Below are 12513 nucleotides of genomic sequence, written 5' to 3'. Positions count from 1 at the left end.
CCCAGTCTGTGGCTAAATTAAAAACTGCAGTGATACAGGCTGCATGTCTGATCCCTCCTGACCTCACGCAGCCCTTCCATTTGGAGGTCAGGGCCACAGAGCAAAGCCTCACTGCAGTCCTGTGCCAAATGCGAGCTGATCGACTACAGCCCATTGCATATGCATCTCGAATCCTGCAGGGGCAGAAAAGACATATACCGCATGTGAGCGCAACCTACTGGCCGTCTCCTGGTCAGTACATCACTTTACTTTTATTATTGGGTTACAGGCTACAATCCTGCACAGCGGACACACACCTCTGAAACTACTGATGAAACCTGGAGATTCGCTAGTTTCCTCGCAGCGCCTCAGCAAATGGATATTGGAATTTATGGAAGGAGACATTGATACCATCAACATAGGCAGTCCCTCGGAATCGAGGAGGACTTGCTTCCACTCCCAAAGTGAGTTCTTTGATGGCTGAACAGTCCGATACGAGAGCCACAGACCCTGTTACAGGTGGGACAGACATTCATCGAGGGTCAGGGGTCGGTGGGGCTGGTTTGCCGTACGCTCCTTCCGCTGCCTGCGCTTGGTCTCTTCATGCTCTTTGCGTTGAGACTCGTAGAGCTCAACGTCCTCCCGGATGGACTTTCTCCACCTCAGGTGGTCTGCGGCCAGGGTCTCCCAGGTGTTAGTGGTGATGCCGCACTTTACCAGGGAAGCTTTGAGGGTGCCCTTATAACGTTTCCGCTGTCCTCCTTTGGCTTGTTTACCATGAAGGAGCTCCACAAAAAGCATTTGCTTATGGAGTCTTGTATCTGGCATGCGAACTATGTGGCCTGCCCAGCAAAGCTGATCGAGTGTGGTCAGTGCTTCAATACTGGGATGTTAGCTTGGTCGAGGACGCTGATGTTGGTGCGCCTGTCCTCCCAGGGGATTTGCAGAATCTTGCGGAGACATCATTGGTGATATATCTCCAACAACTTGAGGTGCCTTCTATACATCGTCCATGCCTCAGATCCATACAGGAGGACAGGTATTACTACAACCCTGTAGACCATGAGCTTGGTGGTAGATTTGAGGGCCTGGTCTGCAATCACTCTTTTCCTCAGCTGGCGCACTGGAGGCGATGCTGAATCTCCGCATCAATGTCTGCCTTTGTTGATAAGAGGCTCCCGAGATATGGGAAGTGGTCCACGTTGTCCAGGGCCGCGCCGTGGATCTTGATGATTGGAGGGCAGTGCTGTGCGGCGGTGACAGGCTGGTGGAGGACCTTTGTCTTACGGATGTTAAGCGTAAGGCCCATGCTTTCATATGTCTCAGTGAATACATTGACTATATCCTGGAGTTCAGTCTCTGAATGTGCGCAGACGCAGGCATCGTCCGCACATTGATACCATTTCCAAATCCACCACATTGCTGCCACAATTTCTGATCTATGAGGGGGACCCACATGAATGTCTGTTACCCCTGATTAACTTTGAGATCCATCCTGTGCAGAAAGAGCCAATACAGGGTGCCCCAGATGTCTACATCGATGGGTCCTCATATCACATTGAGGACCCCCTCACACCGGATATGCTGTGGTATTGCCAGAAAGAACGATCCAGCGAAGATGAAACAGACAGTCTTCACAATATGCAGAAACCTCCGCACTTCTAACCGCTGTAAAGGAAACCTCAGATAGACCCTTGAATATTTGGTCCGATAGTGCCTATGCTATAAACACCATGCTCTCCTTGCCCCTATACCACAAAAATGACTATTGTATGATAGACAGTAAGGCCCTGGTCCATGGGCCCTGATTATGCCTGCTCTGGTCATTTCTTAAACAGCGATCCCAGCCCTGCTTCATAGGAAAGGTAGCAGCCCATAGAAAGGGGGGTCATAGAAACATAGAAAATAGGTGCAGGAGTAGGCCATTCGGCCCTTCGAGCCTGCACCACCATTCAATAAGATCATGGTTGATCATTCACATCAGTACCCCTTTCCTGCTTTCTCTCCATACCCCTTGATCCCTTTAGCCGTAAGGGCCATATCTAACTCCCTCTTGAATATATCCAATGAACTGGCATCAACAACCCTCTGCGGTAGAGAATTCCACAGGTTAACAACTCTCTGAGTGAAGCAGTTTCTCCTCATCTCAGTCCTAAATGGCTTACCCCTTATCCTTAGACTACGTCCCCTGGTTCTGGACTTCCCCAACATCGGGAACATTCTTCCTGCATCTAACCTGTCCAGTCCCGTCAGAATTGTATATGTTTCTATCCTTCTCATCCTTCTAAACACTATTGAATGATGTGTTTTGTAGGTGGGGAGTACCACATAGTGAGGGAAATTCCAGAGCAGACAGAGCAGCCAAGGACGCTGCGATCGATGGGGAGATAGAGGATATAGTTGTTGAGCCCTGCAATGCTCAACAACTATATCCTCCCTAACCTAGATTTAAAATCCCTGCAGCAGCAATACTGGTCATATGCTGTTGTAAGCCCCTGGCACGAGGAAGGCTGACCCCTTCCTCAACCAACACCATGGCTCCCAAAACCATACTAGCCACTGCCCCTGACTTAGATGAGCAGCTGCTGATGTTCAAAAGAAAGCCAAACGCCTGCCCGGTGGTGTGTGTTCCACCAGAGGTGGGTCAGGAACTGCTCTCCCTCTTTCACTCCCATCCCACAGCAGGGCACGATTCGGCCCTGGTAACCTTCCACAAGGTAACATCCACAGCTTGGTGGCCTTCCATGAGGGAAACAATCGACCAATACGTGGCACGATGCCTACCGTGCCTGCAACACAATCCTCCCACATGCACTAACCGAGCCTTGCTTCAAAGCGCACCCCCATCTCAAGGGCCATGGACTCACCTCCAGATAGACTTCATTGGGCCACTTCCACAGGCGCCAGGCAATTTTCAGCATGCACTAGTGGTGGTGGATCAATTCACTAAATGGATCGAAGCATTCCCCTGCCACTCCAACACCGCAATCACAGGAGCCAAAACACTATTGAATCATGTGCTTTTTAGGTGAGGAGTACCAGTACAAGTGGACAGCGATCAAGGTTCACACTTTACCGATAAAATTTTTACCCACCTGCGGGAAATGTTGGGGATAAAACACAAATTACATATTGCTCACCACCCCCAGTCATCTGGAGGGGTCGAAAGGAGGAACAGGACCCTCAAGTTAATGTTAAAAGAATTGTGCGTGGACCACCCCACCCAATGGGCTAACATGCTGTCAATGTGCTTAATGGCAATGAGGTCCACACCTCATAGAACAACAGGGGTCTCCCCATATCAGGCCATGACGGGAGGCTCATGAGAACACCAGGCCAGCTAACACTAACAGGGATGAGTCCCCTCACAATGAAAACATGTCGTTCCAAATGGCTGGAACAAGTGGTAGATCACACCGATCAGATCAATCGATTTGTGGGCACCAAATTGGGGAAGTCAAAAAGGCAAACTAAAAAGTACTTTGACAAGGAAGTATGTCCCTTTGAATACAAGGTGAGGGACTCAGTAATGATACCAAATTATGGGAAGAAGAAGCACGCCTTTGAGCCCAGGTGGTGGGGACCGCATAAGATTATAGACCGATTGAACCCCGCGGTTTATTTGGTTCCATTACCGGGGAAGAAAGATGTTAAGTACAAAAAGTGGTTTCACATTAATCAGTGAAAAACTGCCAAAGAGTAAATACTGCACTGATCTTGTTTCCCACAGACCATGTTATGGATCCTCACGATTGTCAGGATGACACTGGCCAAGACCGAAGCCGAGGGAAGATGGAGAAGCGGGAGTTGCAGCATGACTCACGAACATCATCAATCATCAATGTGCTTCGAGAAGCGATGGTGCACTGAAGATACGGGAAGGGGAGAGTCTCCACTGGAGATGTTATCAGACTGTTATTAAATCCCCTACACCTTACGAGGTGGGGACCAAGTCAGGCCATCCACCTTTCTCTCTCTGCCTCCCAATGTCTATAATATGTGATCCTTGAGGAGATAAGCCATATCAGGGGTCAATAGGGATATTTCCCCCTCAAGGTGGGGAGTTTGTAAGAATAAAAGTGTTTATTATTGATTAAAATTGATTATGTGCAAGTATAAATGTTAAAAGTGTAGATTAATGGAAAGGCCTGTTTGTGTTGAGATAAAATGGAAGCCCACAGATTACCAGTATGAGCTAAGTTTTGTAAGAAACAAACTTAAAGCCCCCAGAGCTGCCGCATAGGTTTTGTGTATTGGAAAGCCATTTAAACTAATCAGAGATGGCTGAGCCAGACCAGACAGCCACATGTGTGAGGAGAGCCAATAAGAAGCTGCCCTGGAACCAAAGTCCAATCGGGATGCTTTCTGAGGACAATGGCCTTGACGAATATAAAAAACGCAAGCCAGGAGCTTTTCTCTCTCTTCTCTCCCTGCTGGACACACGGCAAAAGACCTCCTGTTGAAGACCAGCCAAATCAGCATGCCATGTGTTCAAACCAGACAGCAAAAGGGGCGTAAGGTATATCGCTTTTTATTACAACCTCATTGTATCTCTGTTGTAACTAAGGTAGATCTATAGGATATTTGACGACTGCTGTTAAATGCATGTGTGTGTTTTTAATAAACTGTGCCAATTGTTCTGAAAGAATCGTCTCACTGTCAAATGTAAGCCCAGAGAGATTCACAAATCCTACACATTACAACACAAAGTTGGTCTCCTGTCCCCTAGGTGAGCTGCCTCAGAACAGCATCATCCACCTCTAAAGAATTACAGCACAGAAGGAGGCCATTCACCCCATTGTGTCTGTGCCTGAGCTAGCTCTTCAATGAATCCATCTGGCTCTAATCCCACTCCCCTACACTTGCCCCATATCCTTTCATATTCAAGCTTCACAAATCCTTATCCAATTTCCTTTTAATTGATGTTACAGTCTCTGCCTCAATAGCCCCTTGTGATAAACAGCTCCATGTAATATTCACCCTCTGTGTGGAAACAAAGTCTTTCCCTTTGCCCTTTTAGTGATAATCCTCAGTCTGTGCCCCTTGTTACTGATTCAACAACCAGTGGAAACAATCTTTCACCATTTGACCCTCGCAAAATTTTTCGTAATCTTCAAAAACTTCTATTGGGCCCCTTTAGCCGTCTCTGTTGCAGTGTTAACAGATATGTTAAGTGATTGCTTTAAGAACTGTGGAGCCTTCATCGGAGAAGTGGTTATGTCGAGTGACAGTGAGAATGAGTTCATGAAAATTTCAAAATATTTCCAGCAAAATCGGACATATTTAGCAAAATACGGCCTTTGATGGCACGTTAAGTTCTAATGGGAAAAATCGATTGTCCTGTTTACTTAACAGATGCCTCATCTTGAGATAGCACATAAACAGCTGCTGAAAATGAAAGGCACATGTTGAAAAAATTAAACCAAGTCTTGACAGGATCAGCAGTTGTTACCTATAGAATTAAAATTCCCTTTGCAATAGATGATATAATGGGAGTCTCAGTTGACACTTATGATCTTTATACTTTGTTTTACATCCATTAAGCTGACTGCAGGCCAGCCCTGCCCCCTCTCACGTTCCTTCAATGAAAGGCTACATATTCAGACAAGCCCATTTCCCCTAACCCCCTCCCTGGCTGGAGGCAGTCGGACGATTTAATGCAGCAACCAGGGCTGGCAATTTGGAGCCAGCTCAATTGAGGTCAAATCTCTGCTGAGTTTTAGATTTGGGATTCCTGTCACATCGCTAGCCTGCTACGCATGAAACAGCTTTGGAGTCTGTGAGTCAGATTCTGCCAATTGAGTACAACTAGTTGAGTCTGACCATTTGCGAGCAGAAAGCTGACCTTTTCATCAGAACACGTTGCTGAGATGACGACCTCTATATAATTAGGGAGTGAGTTAGCATTATGCTTTTCCTAGAATTATGCTTGGACCACATATGTTTATCCAGACTTGCTTGCATTGACAGAATAAGGCACACTCCTGCTCACACTCAGCTAATCCTTTTCATGTATATCTCTGTACAGTAACCCTGCCTTTGCCAATAATCCAGCGGAATGGTGCGTGGGAGGGGTTAAAATTAAAATTTACAACTCTCGTCTCCAACCCGCCACATTCCCAACCAATTATAGTTTTACAAACCCAAATCAGGTCATCAACAAGGCTCCCGTAAAAGGCAGGTGATGGCTAAGTTAAGATTCAAAAGCTGGGTTCTGTCCTTTGGCCAGGGAGTTATTTAAATCAGGCACTGCCATTAAGATGGGCAGGGCCGACACATCCCTGGTCTTGCCGGATTCGTCGCCTGTGATCTAGGCTTCCCATGGCCTCCCCACCTCCCAATTAATATTGAGGTCTAAGTCTCTTCTGTTCAAATTCTGTCTTCTTTTCTTTTTCTCTGCCATTAAAATAGAAACCTAGGGGGTGAAATTCCCCAACGCACCATTTGGGGGTGGTAACCGACTCGGGGGGGGACATCCTGCGCCCGGCGAGAAAGGCCTGCCCCGGCCGAAAAATTGCAGTTACCACTCCTCACAGGAAGTGCAGCGCAATGTGGTGCGTTCAACATCCTGTTAAGGCAGGTTCGGGGTTGCTGCACACAGCAATGATGTCATCGGCAGTTGCGTGGCAGCCCAGGGCATTACTGGTGGGGCACGATGCTACTGTGTCAGCACCTCCGCTTACACCCGTGCAATTTCACAGGAGACGGTAGCGCCCCGAAAAGCTGTTTTGCACCGTGTTAGCGCCCCCAAAAGCAGAAAACAGCAGAAATTTGTGCGGCCTAGGAGCCAGATAAGTGGCGGAATTGGCTGCATGGCCATACCACAAGGGTCAAAATCGTGGAATGGGAAGGCTAAAATTCCCTGGTGGAGCCCCACGTGAAAGTAAAATAAACCAAAGCTTAAACTTACCTTTTATGGGGCCTCTTCTGGTCCTGATCTGCCATCTCCCCTGCTCAGGCCACTTGGGAGAAATTGCAGTCAGGACCAGATGATGTCATTGGGACCCATCGTGCATATGCTATAAAGGACCTCTGGCTGTGGCCGCCTGCTCTGTGGAGCAGGTATAAAATAGCTGCTGGTCTTTTCCCAACGGCTCAGGGTGGGTAAGTGGCCTGGACAATTTTAACTGCCCAATCCTTCGGTTTCCACCACCCCCATCTACACCCCCACCTGATTTAAATGGAACTTTAAATTATCAATGACTTGAATTGCTTCTCACATGAGCCAGTGCCCTCAGTTGGGTACCAACAGGAGCGGAATGAAATGCGTACGAGTGTGACCCTGCAATGAAATGAAAGATAATTTATAACCCTTCCAACTCAGTAGTTTAACCAAGAAAAAAACAAATGGTGTGGAAGAGGTAGCTCCACTGTGAAAGAAACAATTTTGTGTCAAATGTAAACATCTTTTATTTAATTAATTTAGATTTTCTTTGACATTACTAATTTAATATTTATTTTCTGGGTAAAATGGCAAAACTGGTGACTCCTGGTCCAGCTCGCAGCATATCAATTTCTCAAAGTGGTGTTGCCTTGGCTTAGTGAGTAGCACTCACGTCAGTGAGTTAAATTGGTGAGGGTTCAAGCCACACTCCAGGACTTGAGCACATAATCGCAGCTGACACTTCAGCGCTGAACTGTCGAAGGTGTCATCTTTCAGATAAGATGCTAAGCCGAGGCCTTCGTCTCCCAAATCAGGTGGATATAAAAGATCCCATGTCACTATTTGAAGAAGAGCAGTGAATCCTCCCAGTGTCCTTGCCAACATTCATAAGAACATAAGAAATAGGAGCAGGAGTAGGCCATTTAGCCCCTCGAGCCTGCTCCGCCATTCAATAAGATCATGGCTGATCTGATCTTGGGCTCAGCTCCACTTCCCTGCCCGCTCCCCATAACCCTTTACTTGAAATCCTCATCTATACCTTTAGATTGGGCTATTCTAACGCACTCCTGGGTGGCTTCCCATGTTTAACCCTCTGTAAACTTGGTCATCCAAAATTCTGCTGCCCGTGGCACGGTCCCAGCCTGCAAGACCATCAGCAGGCCGGGGCCATTAGAGGTAGCAGCATGCGGCGGCATACCACTGCAGGGAGCAGCATGTGCTGTTGCAGGAGGGCAATGGCTGACTGTACTGCGAGCAAGTACAGCAGGAGCGGGGAGGTCGGGGTGAAGGAACGGCAAGAGTTCGTAGATGGATGTGGTCGGGGCCCAGGAGAGGCGAGAGTTCGAATCCCAGAAAAGGTGAGGGTCCAGGGGCAGCACGGGTCAGCCCATACCGCGATGTGTGTGCGCACTAGGTCCGTGCAGCAGAGCTGGTCTCCTGTCGTCCTGGTTAATCCTTGCCACTAGACCAAGACTTAGCTCTGTCAAGCCCGTGTGGTGGCTGGGGTACAATGGCCACCACATGTTAAAAAAATCCACGCACAGGCATCTTCCACCCTTCAAGATGTAGTTTGGGATCCATAATATTAGGTCCTTCATTGAAACACCTGCGAACTCATCCCTTTTCGGCGTGGAAGCAAGTTATCCTTGTTTCGAGGGACTGCCTATGATGATGATTCCCTTATCACTCAAAAATCTGTCTATCTCCACCTTAAATATATTCAATGATCCAGCCTCCACAGCTCTCTGGGATAGAGAATTCCACAGATTTATGACCCTCTGAGAGAAGAAATTTCTCCTCATCTCAGTTCTAAATGGGCGACCCCTTATTCTAAAACTATGCCCCTAGTTCTAGATTTCCCCATGAGGGGAAACATCCTCTCTGCATCTCCCTTGTCGAGCCCCCTCAGTATCTTGTATGTTTCAATAAGATCACCTCTCATTCTTCTAAACTCCAATGAGTATAGGCCCAACCTGCTCAACCTTTCTTCATAAGTCAACCCTTTCATCTCAGGAGTCAACCTAGTGAACCTTCTCTGAACTGCCTCCAATGCAAGTATATCCCTCCTGAAATAAGGAGCCCAAAACTGTACGCAATACTCCAGCTGTGGCCTCACCATTACCCTGTACAGTTGTAGCAGGACTTCTCTGCTTTTATACTCTATCCGTCTTGCAATAAAGGCCAACATTCAATTTGCCTTCCTGATTACTTGCTGTATCTGCATACAAACGTTTTGTGTTTCATGCACAAGGACCCCAGATCACTCTGTACTGCAGCATTTTGTCGTTTCTCTCCATTTAAATAATAATTTGCTTTTTTATTTTTCCTGCCAAAGTTGATAACCTCACACTTTCCCGCATTATACTCTATCTGCCAAATGTTTGCCCCACTCACTTAGCCTGTCTATATCCCTTTGCAGATTTTTTTGTGTCCTCACAACTTGCTTTCTCACCCATCTTTGTATCATCAGAAAACTTGGCTGCATTACACTCGGTCCCTTCAACCAAGTCATTAATATAATTGTAAATAGTTGAGGCCCCAGCACCGATCACTGTGGCACCCCACTAGTTATGATCCATTTATCCTGACTCTGTTTTCTGTTAATTAGCCAATCCGCTATCCATGCTAATATATTACCCCGACACCGTGAGCTTTTTTCTTGTGCAGTAATCTTTTATGTGGCACCTTATCGAATGCCTTCTGGAAATCCAAATACACCACATCGACTGGTTCCCCCTTATCCACCCTGTTCGTTACATCCTCAAAGAACTCCAGCAAATTTGCCAAACATGATTTCCCTTTCATAAAGCCATGCTGACTCTGCTTGACCATATTATGCTTTTCCAAATATCCTGCTACTGCTTCCTTAATAATGGACTCCATTATGAAATCGGCGGAGTCCCAGTCTGCAAGACCATCAGCAGGTCGGGGCCATTAGAGGTAGCAGCATGCGGCGGCATACCACTGCAGGGAGCAGCACGTGCTGCTGCAGGAGGGCGACAGCTGACTGCAGTGTGGGCAGGTACAGCAGGAGAAATTAGGTCGAGGCGAAGGAGCGGCAAGAGTTCATAGAGGGATGTGATCGGGCCCAGGAGAGGCGAGAGTTCAGGGCCCAGACAAGGTGAAGGCCCAGGGGCCCGCACAAACTTCGATATGTGTGCGCGCTAGGTCCATGCAGGAGAGCTGGTCTCCAATCGTCCTGGTTAATCCTTGCCACTGGACCAAGACCTAGCTCTGTCAAGCCCGTGTGGTGGCTGGGGTGCAATGGCCACCACACGTTAAAGAAACCCTCGCCTCGTCTGGGCCCCGAATACTGCTTCCATTATTAAGGAAGCAGTAGCAGGATATTTGGAAAAGCATAATATGGTCAAGCAGAGTCAGCGTGGCTTTATGAAAGAGAAATCATGTTTGGCAAATTTGTTGGAGTTCTTTGAGGATGTAACGAGCAGGGTGGATTAGGGGGAAAGCAAGGAAATCGTCCACCCTTCAAGATGTAGTTCGGGATCCAGAATATTAGGTCCTTCATTGAAACACGTGTGAACTCATCCCTTTTCGGCGTGGAAGCAAGTCATCCTCGTTTCGAGGGACTACCAATGATGATGATAATGATGATGAATGGACTCCAGCATTTTCCCAACGACAGATGTCAGGCTAAATGGTCTATCGTTTGCTGCTTTCTGTCTGCTTCCTTTTTTAAATAGGGACGTTACATTAGCGGTTTTCCAATCCGCAGGGACGTCTCCAGAATCCAGGGAATTTTGGTAGATTACAACCAATGCATCTACTATCTCTGTAGCCGCTTCTTTTAAAACCCTAGGATGCAAGCCACCAGGTCCCGGGGACTGTCCCCCTTTAGTCCCATTATTTTACTGAGTACTTTTTCTTTAGTGATCATGATTATTTTAAGTTTCTCCCTCTCTATAGGCTCTTGATTATCCATTATTGGGATGTATTTCGTGTCTTCTACCATGAAGACCGATACAAAATATTTGTTCACAGTCTCTGCCATTTCCCTGTTCCTCATTATTAATTCCCCAGTCTCATCCTCTAAGGGACCAATGTTTTCTTTAGCTAGTCTTTTCCTTGTTATATACCTGTAGAAGCTCTTACCAACTGTTTTTATATTTCTTGATAGTTTACTATCTTCCCTCCCTTTATTATTTTTTTAGTCGTCCTTTGCTGATTTTTAAAAATTTCCCAACCTCTGGCCTCCCGCTAATCTTGGCCACTTTATATGCCGTTGTTTTCAATTTGATACCATCCTTTACTTCCTTAATTCACCACAGATGATGAATGGACTCCCTTCTCTTAAAGTATTTCCTTCTCACTGGAATATTTTTGTGGAGAATTATGAAATATCTCCTTAAATGCCTGCCACTGTTTATCAACCGTCTTACACTTTAATCTATTTTCCCAGTCCACTTTAGCCAACTCTGCCACAGTTGGTACACAGTACCAAATCCAGGATAGCCTGATCCCTGGTTGGTTCCGCAACGTACTGTTCAAGGAAGCCATCCCGGATACACTCTATGACTTCTTCCTCAAGGCTACCTTGGCCAATTTGATTTGTCCAATCAGTATGAAGATTAAAATCGCTCATGATTATTGCCGTACCTTTCCTACAAGCCTCCATTATTTCCTGATTTATATTCCTTTGAACAGTGTAGCTACTGTTAGGGAGCCTATAGACTACGCCCACCAGAGACTTTTTCCCTTATTATTTCTTATCTCCACCCAAAGTGTTTCTACATCTTGATCTTCTGAGCATTTCTCACTGTATCATTTCTCAGCATATCATTTCTCAATACTGCACTGATCTCATCTTTTATTAACAGAGCTACCCCACCTCCTTTTCCTTTCTGTCTGTCCTTCCGAATTGTCAAATACTCCTAAATATTCAGTTCCCAGCCTTGCAACCACATCTCTGTAATGGCTATCAGATCATACCCACTTATATCTATTTGTGCTGTCAACTCATCTATCTTGTTATGAATGCTGCATGCATTCAGATAAAGAGCCTTTAATTTTGTCATTTTACCATTTTTCCCTGTTTTGACCGGGATACTCTGATATACTCTTATTTTTATACATTCTGTCCCTTCCCGTCAAACTCTGGTTATCATTTCCCCACCGCTACCCTGCTCTATTGCCTTCTCCTTGCTCTTTGACTTTTAAAAATTTCTGTTCACCTGAACCCTCTATTTAGTTTAAAGCCCTTTCGTCCTTCAACCAGCACCCACGCACACAGTGTAACTGCTCACACTTCAGTGCAGTCGTGAGGGAGCTCTGTACTGTCGGAGATGCTGTCTTTTGGATGAGACACTAAACCTAGGTGAACATAAAAGATCCCATGGCACTATTTGAAGAGGAACAGGGGAGTTCTCCATATTGTCCCAGCTAATATTTATCCATCAACCAACACATTAAAACAGATTGTTTGGGCATTTATCTCATTCCTGTTTGCGAAACCTTGCTATGCCCAAATTGGCTGCCATGTTTCCCTACATTACAACAGTGACTACACTTCAAAAGTACTTCATTGGCTGTAAAGCGTTTTGGGATGTCCGGGATCGTGAAAGGTGCTATATAAATGTACGTTCTTATATTCTATCAGTCATCTCATTGCTGGTTGTGGCATCTTGCTATGTACA

The sequence above is a fragment of the Pristiophorus japonicus genome, chromosome 1, assembly GCF_044704955.1.
Source record: "Pristiophorus japonicus isolate sPriJap1 chromosome 1, sPriJap1.hap1, whole genome shotgun sequence".
Classification (NCBI taxonomy): Eukaryota; Metazoa; Chordata; class Chondrichthyes; family Pristiophoridae; genus Pristiophorus; species Pristiophorus japonicus.
The sequence above is the reverse complement of the archived record's forward strand: the minus strand, read 5'-3'. Positions refer to the sequence as shown.